General features: G+C 44.4%; 1 protein-coding gene across 1 annotated transcript in view; it reads right to left on the reverse strand.

Annotated features, from left to right (window-relative positions):
* The window catches only part of LOC139720378 (serine/threonine-protein kinase ULK4-like), a 32,843-nt gene extending 32,326 nt beyond the window's left edge, over positions 1 to 517 (reverse strand). The window contains exon 1 of the mRNA XM_071631744.1: positions 490 to 517. The gene's annotated coding sequence lies outside the window, so the exon portion shown is untranslated. The remainder of the gene's footprint in view (positions 1 to 489) is intronic.
* Between the last annotated feature and the right edge of the window lie 7,786 nt (positions 518 to 8,303).

Here is an 8,303-nt window from a genome sequence, read left to right on the forward strand (position 1 = left end):
GCATGGGGGCGGTCCTCATGAGGCGGGGCAGTCCTCGTACGCGGGAGCGGTCCTCATGAGCGGGTTTCCCGGACTGACTCCATTCACCGCCATTCATTTCGTCACAGCTAGCCGGGGACTTCTTTCAACATCCATAGACTTTGCACATAGTGGAGACACACACGCAGAACGAGAGGGGGTCGATATCACGATTTGGCCGAGAAATTGCACGCACAGATAAAGAATGCAATGATTGCACCTTCATAACCACATAGACCCTACCTCCTACACAGATTTATACATGTCGGACTACAACGACGTTTCTCGTTTATTGTTTTAGAACAATTCTAATTACGAAGTGCCGTTGTACAAGTAATCAATATGCGCTTGTGGTTACTTATCAATTCATAATAATATTGATTAAGATAGACATATTTTATGTACCTAACCAAATGTATAAGTTACACATTTCATACGACTCTAGAACATTTGAAATGAGTGCGAGCTTACCGTTGCCTTAGAGCTGAGAGACGCCACATTCCGATCCATTTGGTGGCAGGACAAGTCGACCCTAGCAAGCACGGTTGTAGGTGAGCATAGGTTACAAGCTCGGCCCGGCCCAGTGTGAAGCTCGGCACGATCGAGAGACAATTAATTTTGTTCTAATATCCTACGGTGTGCAGAAGAAATCATATTCAAATTGGTTTAGACATAATTTGTGGTTAGCCGTGCTTGTAGGATTCACAGAATCACGGAACCCTCCATAAAAACGTTATGAAATACATTTCATATGAAATATGTTGATTTAAAGTGCAGGAACATCAGGAAGACCCACTGAATCCTAGCAGCTAGCTTCACTTTCAGAATAATAACAGGGAGCCAAATAATAATAAAAAAAGAAGAAGAAAACAAACAAACATAATGTATAAAAGTTATGTTAGTGATAGGGCAATTCATTTACCTTCTTCAGAAGCCAAAGGAAATAATATTGCCCCAGAATATATCCCCAACAAGTCGAGGAAATGTCTACTTTAAAACACAAACAAACAAACAAACAAACAAACAAACAAACAAACAAACAAACAAACAAACAGACAACAAATTTGTGGATTTCTGCTGAGTTTCTCCATCTGCAGGGCTATTAGTCTTATCATTTTACATAATATAATAGACCAGCTGTTTGAGTATCTATGATGATAGCAAATGGATTTTACCAAAAATCTAAACAAAATAAAAGGTCATACATGACTGTGCACAGAGTGTAGGCCTAAGATTTTCCTCAACTTCTTCAAGTAATGAGTTCTAATTTTTCTGCATTGACCAAATTGAATTGAAATAATTCAATCTATTTTATTTCCATCAAGAGAATTCATATTTATAGGCCTAAGCATATATATGTATAACAAAATAATTTTATACAAAAAAGACAACCAAATTTAGGACCTACAGTATTTTCTCATGAAGTGAAAATGAAATAAATACTGATAGGTCCTCCTAGTACATTATAATAGTACCGGTAGTGTAATAGTTCAAGTGGATAATGATGATAAAAAATTTGTGATCTAGCTTAAAGAGCTATAGAAACCTGTCATAGAACATGGAAGATTTAGAATGATTGGACAACAAAGCTTATGCAACAAACAAATACCAATTATCATTCTGAATACAGCAGATTATAAACAGAACTACTGCTCTCGAATAGACTATCTTTAATGAATGTGTGAGTCAGTGGGGATTGAACTATTAGGTCTATGTATACATTGGACAAGTAGGCTATACTAGAGTAAATTCCTCTACAATCCTCTGATTTTCATTTCGTATATTTGGTGACTCTTTTGATTTAGGGTAAATGTTCGATACTCAAAGGCACCAGACAGATCTATTATTTGATTACTGTTGTATCCATTTAATTATCATTAAAAAAAATTAAAATATAACAGTAGCATAATTATCACATTATCCATGATAACAACATGACATTGTTTATTTTACCTTTAAATCCACAACATGAGCAGAACATTGTTCTCAAGAATGATAAATGATGATTTTGTGACTGATTTTTATTTTATTATGTTTTTTTCATTATTCATTATCAAGAGCCATTTGTTGCTGTTATTGTTTGTTTGTTTGTTTTCTCTTTTTATAAGCAGCTTGTAATGAACACAGATGAAAATCGAAGATTATCGCAAAAGAAACCAATAGGTGGCGCGCTGGTAGTTCTTCGGTTTTTATCGCAACACAGCATGTCTCCGCTGCGTGCTCCGCTGTCGGCTGCCCTGGGATTGCGTAAGTGATTGTTTACTTTTATTCTCTAGTTTATTTTACTATCTCTGCATAACATTGTCTTGTCATTTATCCAGGCCAAAATCTGAATGACTGTGGGTATGATTCAGTACACACCATATCATATACCAACGTGATTTTTGATCCTGTCGCTAGCAACTAGCATTTTTGTCGATTCACGGAAACATCTTTGTTGTGTAGTCCCATATATCGCTTTTCGTGTATGTTTACAGAATGTACATTAATTATTCCTCATTTTCGGTAGCAGAGTACAGTTGGCCGATTGGTAAAAGGTGTGTGAAAAAAAGAAATCCGTGAGGGAAAGAATTGTATGGCTTTTAGTTAGTCAGAGTAACCGATCAGTGAAGCCAAGGGCAAGGAGTTTGCTTTGCCATGCTAGCCAGTGCTGTCCAGAGCCTCCAAGGCCCTATATGACGGCTATGTACTGTGACACTGCACTCTGTGGATAGTATGGTGTATCGGTGGCAGTGGCGATCGGTCACTCTAAATTTACTCTATCCTCTCCAATCCTTTTTCCTTCATAATTTTGTGAACTTTGGTGTCTCTACCAATAGTTCTCTGTTCTTGTGGCCGTTTTTGTATTAATGCTGTCAGAAAACCAGCGAAACTCTCGCCATCTTTAGGGGTCTTACTGGATAAACCGCCATCTAACCAGGCCCTCTCCAGTGGCGCCAAACCAATACGTAGTCCCATACACTGCACTCAGCGTCAGTGTAAGCCTGACGGCAAGGTTCTTCATCATCATCACTCATCTGCGCGCTGCTGCAAAAGACCGACTGTGTATGGTAGGCCTACCAGCGATACACAAACGGTGACACGGCATTGATTCTTCACAGCTACAGCTAAATTGCACCCGCAACTGCCTGCAAGTCAACCTCATCCCCCACTTTAGTCAACAAACCAATACTATATTGGTGAAAAGGTATGAATGTTGCATGTTGGCTGGCTGTAAAATTTACTGTGACCAGTGCAGTGGTGCTTGTGTCGTGGTGCTGAATGTTTCACCTAAGCTGCAAGTCAACCTAAGTGCTGCCGTGTGTCGTCAATTTCTGTTCCTACCGCCAATTTTCGTTCATGGTGCTACATTAACTACTAATTCAATCAGTGCTCCATGTTGCATGTTGCTGTGACAAGTCAAGTGCAGTACGTCCTACCCGTTTGTGCATGCTCAACCCAGGCCAGTGACAGTCAGTGACAGTGACTAGCCGCCGGTATTGCATGCACACCGTGCCATGCCAAGTATCGTTTACCGTCTGTTTTCGCAATTGTCTGTATAACTGTTGCATGCATCACCAAGTGTCATCTGCATCCGTTATATTTCTGTTGCTTGCTTCACCCAGTGACTGTTGCATGCTTCTCCCAGTGTCTGTTGCATGTCAAGTGCTGTCTGTACAAGTTATACTGTCTGTATTCCTTAACCGTACGTCGCATGCCTCACCCAGTGCCGTCTGTATCTGCAGTCTTCTTCATTACTGCCTCATCCATTGACTTATGACTGTTCCTTGCATGCTGTATTTATGACCTGCTTTGTCAGCTCCACGTTACCATACACCTTATAAATACACACCTGGGAAATACAGAATTCATAAGCCTGCTCTTTTCCCTGGCCATCTAATTTACAGTGTGTACCTTTATACATAGCTTTACTGCCTCAATTTTATAGCAATTGTCTGTAATTTAAAGGACCATGACTTCTGCTGTAGGTAATGGTTCACAGAGAAAACGTAACAGCCTAGATGGTAAGACATTTTCAAACTTTGCCCTCAAAGATGTCTCCTCAAAGAAAGGTGACAAAAAGATTGTAGCCATGTTCCCCCTCAGAGTCTTTAATGCTCTCAAGGACATAGTACTTTCTCTCCTGAGAGATCACAGTAGGCTGTACAACTCAAATCTAACCTCCAGCTTAAGCACGACAGGAGCATCCCCAAATGAACAACTCGAGATCGCTTTTCTCAATAAGTCAACCAAGACAGGGAGAGCAGGAAGACAAAGACAATTCGAGATAATTCTCCTGTGTACATCTGGCGAGATCCAATTTAAAGGGAGATACCTTACCTACCTTGCTGACCCTATCTTTCCATGGATATGTAACCAACTGAAGGAAGCACACCCCAAGCTCTTCCACTCTGAGGAGCTCCCTACTCTTCTCAAGGATATCAGCAATCACATCAAATCACAACCATCATCAAAACACAATACATCTGGCTCATGCAAGTGCTCCATGGCTGATAAGGAAATCACCTGTACCTCATGCGGCACCCATGCATGTGTCAACGCAGTACAGTGCTCTGACTGCAAAAGCTGGCTCCATTACACTTGTACTGGGTTACCAAATGAAGAGGTCAAGGAACTCCCTAATCCAGAGTACATCTTCACCTGCTCACCCTGCCAAGATCAAACTCAGAAGTCACTTCCCAGCCCTCCAGAGCCTCTTGAGTTGCTATGTATCTGCCCTTTTTGTAACCAATTGGCAGATACTGATTCTATGGAATGCAACCTGTGTGAAACATGGTACCACATAACCTGCCTCCCTCCATCGCTCAACACTCAAAGGGATGTGCTTGACACATGTCCGACATGCTGGTCCTTGGACATGAACACTCCTACATCCACCTCAGTCGGGACGCAAACCACACTATCATGGCCCTCAGTACACACATGTATATCACACGCCACTCAGACAAGTCCAAGCAGAGTGCATCGAGCCGTACTGTCGAAGCCCTCCCAAACAAAGCTTATTACAATCCCCCTAGATCAGCCTAAAATCTCTAAGGCTTCACAAACCTCAGAGCAGCCTTCGCACTGTCAAGCCTGTCAACCAAGCCAGCCTAAACAAGATGCTGCGTGTGATCCCCCTGAGGAACATGTACCAATTCCATCTGCATGTAAGTGTGACAGCCTCTCCAAAAAACTCAAGGAAACAAAAGACCAACTTGCCGCAAGCAATCTCTCAAAAGATGTACTCTTAGTGCAACACGAACAAGTGACATCCAACCTACAGCAGGCAAGATATGAAATTGAGACCCTCAAAAGGCTACGCACTTCTGAATCCAACCACAAGAGGGAAGCTCAAAAGCTTGTTGCAGACCTCAGGTCACAACTAGAGGCTAAAGAGAAAGAAATTGTCTCACTCCTATCTGCCAATGACCACCTTGTTGCTATCTGTCTGAACCATGACATCGATGAAAATGAACTCCCCACTCCTCCAGAGGAAAGGTACCCAGAGAAGCAACCCAAGGCGTCAAAGGAACATCATATCCCCCCTGATCATTCTGGACACTTAAGCTCTCTGACTACACACAGAGGATCCTACAAACACTCCCTCACCATCTCTAACCGTTTTAGTGTCCTAAGGGACCACGTGACTGATAACCAGTACGCTTCCAAGGACACAAAGGATGATGCCCTAAACCCCAGAAGGCAAAGCACTCGCCGTGAACACACACAAGCAGGAGGAGGTCGCAGCAACACTGGTGGGAAGCATCTACACAGAAGCCAGAGCGACCCATGCCTATCCTCCAAGAAATTGAGTCAGGCAGCGGACACGAGCTGTCGTAATGTGGCTGCAATCGGTAAGAGGACGCACTACCACCAACCCGTCAAACATGATATGCGTGGACACCTTGGAACTACTCAACTTGATCGCATCTCCAATGACAGTTACCGTGAGAAAAGCAACAGGACTGCAGATGTTCTGCCTCGACCCATGAGAGAGCCCTCAAAGAGACCCATATCTCCAGATCCCTGTGGACATAGGTCACCAAACAAAGTAACTGGTCACCCCAACAAAGCTCCCACATCTATGCAAGCAACACTTCCAGCAGGTGGATCTGCAAACCCTCATACCTCGGGAAAGACCGCCAAAATAAATGAGAACAGAACTCTCTTCTCAGCAGGACAGATCCAAAGACAAGTAAACCCTACTGGCAAAACCAACAGTCATCAGCAAACCAGACACTCAGACCCCATGATATCCGGACAGAGACCCTCAGTCACTCAGCCGGATTTCCAAACCAAGCCTGCAAGAAACTCGTCAGGACAGGAAACTACTCAAAGCAAACTACATCGACCCAGCAATATCCCATACCAGGCCTCCCTGCATACCTTACATCCTGTGAGCAGGACCAACACCCCAAGGCTACCAAATCCTAATCCTGTCACCCTGCAGAATCCTTCACAAGCTCCTCCCACCCAGTACTCAGCAGGACACACTGATACACGAGCTCATCACAGTCAGGGGCTTACACAGCCTCAACAGCCGTACTCCCATCATGGAAATCCCCCCACTGCAGCTAGCTATCCATATCACTTCACTCCAATCCCCTCGGGTTTTCACCAGGGCAGAGCCTCGGCACTAACACACATATCGCTCTTGGAATCACTCCAGCAGACCGCAGCATGGACCATCCACCTCCTCATGCATCCAGCCTTTCCCACGGATCAGATGATCCTGTCCAACCTGCACCACCTTCACCAGCAAATATCTCACCTGGCTCGAAGCAGCCTAAGTCTTCTGCCACCCCTGACACAGTTAAATTAAGCACATTCAACTCACGAGGCACCACCAGTAGCTCCCTTTTCATACAGCACCTTCTACGCACCTCAGATGTCACATGTATTCAAGAACACTGGTCAAATCAACACGGGCTCCAGTCCCTTTCAAACATGGACACCCAATTCCTCACGTTCGCCAAAGCACACGCCGAAGATTCTTACCCAGGCATTCCCAAGATCGGCAGAGGCAAGGGAGGTCTCGCTACATTCCTTCGCAAAGCAAAATTCATGGACACAAAAGAACTCAGGTGTAACACTACTCGAGTTCTTGCCATCTCAACTCGACATGTCTCCACATCTAAGAAGATTCTCATCATTAACTGCTACCTCCCCAGTGGCACCTCACTTGATGAAGTCAACGAGTACCACTTCTGCTTGTCTACCATCTTGTCACTCCTTAACACCACCGACACAAAGTTTAGTCTGAAAATCGTTGCAGGTGATTTTAATGCAGATATCTCCCGCACTCCACTGAGAAAGTGCACAGCAGAGATTCTCAAGAGTACCATCATGTCAGAAGACCTTTGTAGTTTGACAGCTCTGAGATGCTCCTCATCTCACTACACCTTCATGTCCGATGATGGCTCCAGGAAGTCCAACATCGATGGTTTCATCATCCCAAGACGAGATGCAGGGCTATTCCATCACCTCAAAATCATCCTGGAACACCCACTAAACACTTCAGACCACCGCCCAGTGCTAGTTACTGCACACCTCTCGTCAGATGACCCTGCTACAATTCGGGGATGTGAATCTCATGCAGTGCTGAAGCCAAAGCCAAATCCAGTCTACCCAGCCCAGAGATACACAGTCCTATGGCCCTCAGACCCCAACAACATTGCAGAACTCTACACTGACCCACTGGAATCCATAGCGACCTCTCTATTCCGAGACCTACACTCTCTGACACTTGATCCGGATGGCATAGAATGTCTGTCAGCACGTCTTCAGGAGCACATGATGAAACAGTCACTTAAACTCCCCCACAGAGTTCACAAAGACAGGAAGCAAGGTAAACCACAGTGGACCCAGGAGGTGAAGAGTGCCTACTCACACTCCCTATCAAGCTGGAAAAAATGGAAACATGCAGGCAAACCAAAAGATGGGCACCCTCTGTGGACGTCATATTTGGAGGCCAAGCGCTCCTTCAGAAGATCCCTCAGGCAAGCAGAAGCATCCAAAAGGCTAGCTACACAAGGGAAGTTAGAGCTTGCCAATGAAAGGAATGACACCCTATTCTATAAGCTGATAAAGCTAAATAGGGGCGGTAACTCCCTAACACAGGACCTCCCCCTCCTGACTTACAAGGACATCACCTTCCATGGTAAGAAGGTCATGGAGGGCTGGCATGCCTATTTCCAAGACCTCTCAGCCGATGCCGATAGAGATGATCCACACCCTCCACCTACACGCCACCAAGAGGGTACAGATACTCGACCACCATCCTCTTCTCAGCTCTTCAATGC

This window comes from Diadema antillarum, unplaced genomic scaffold (genome assembly GCF_040938485.1).
Source record: "Diadema antillarum isolate AM-2024a unplaced genomic scaffold, OU_Dant_1.0 scf00000127, whole genome shotgun sequence".
NCBI lineage: Eukaryota > Metazoa > Echinodermata > Echinoidea > Diadematoida > Diadematidae > Diadema > Diadema antillarum.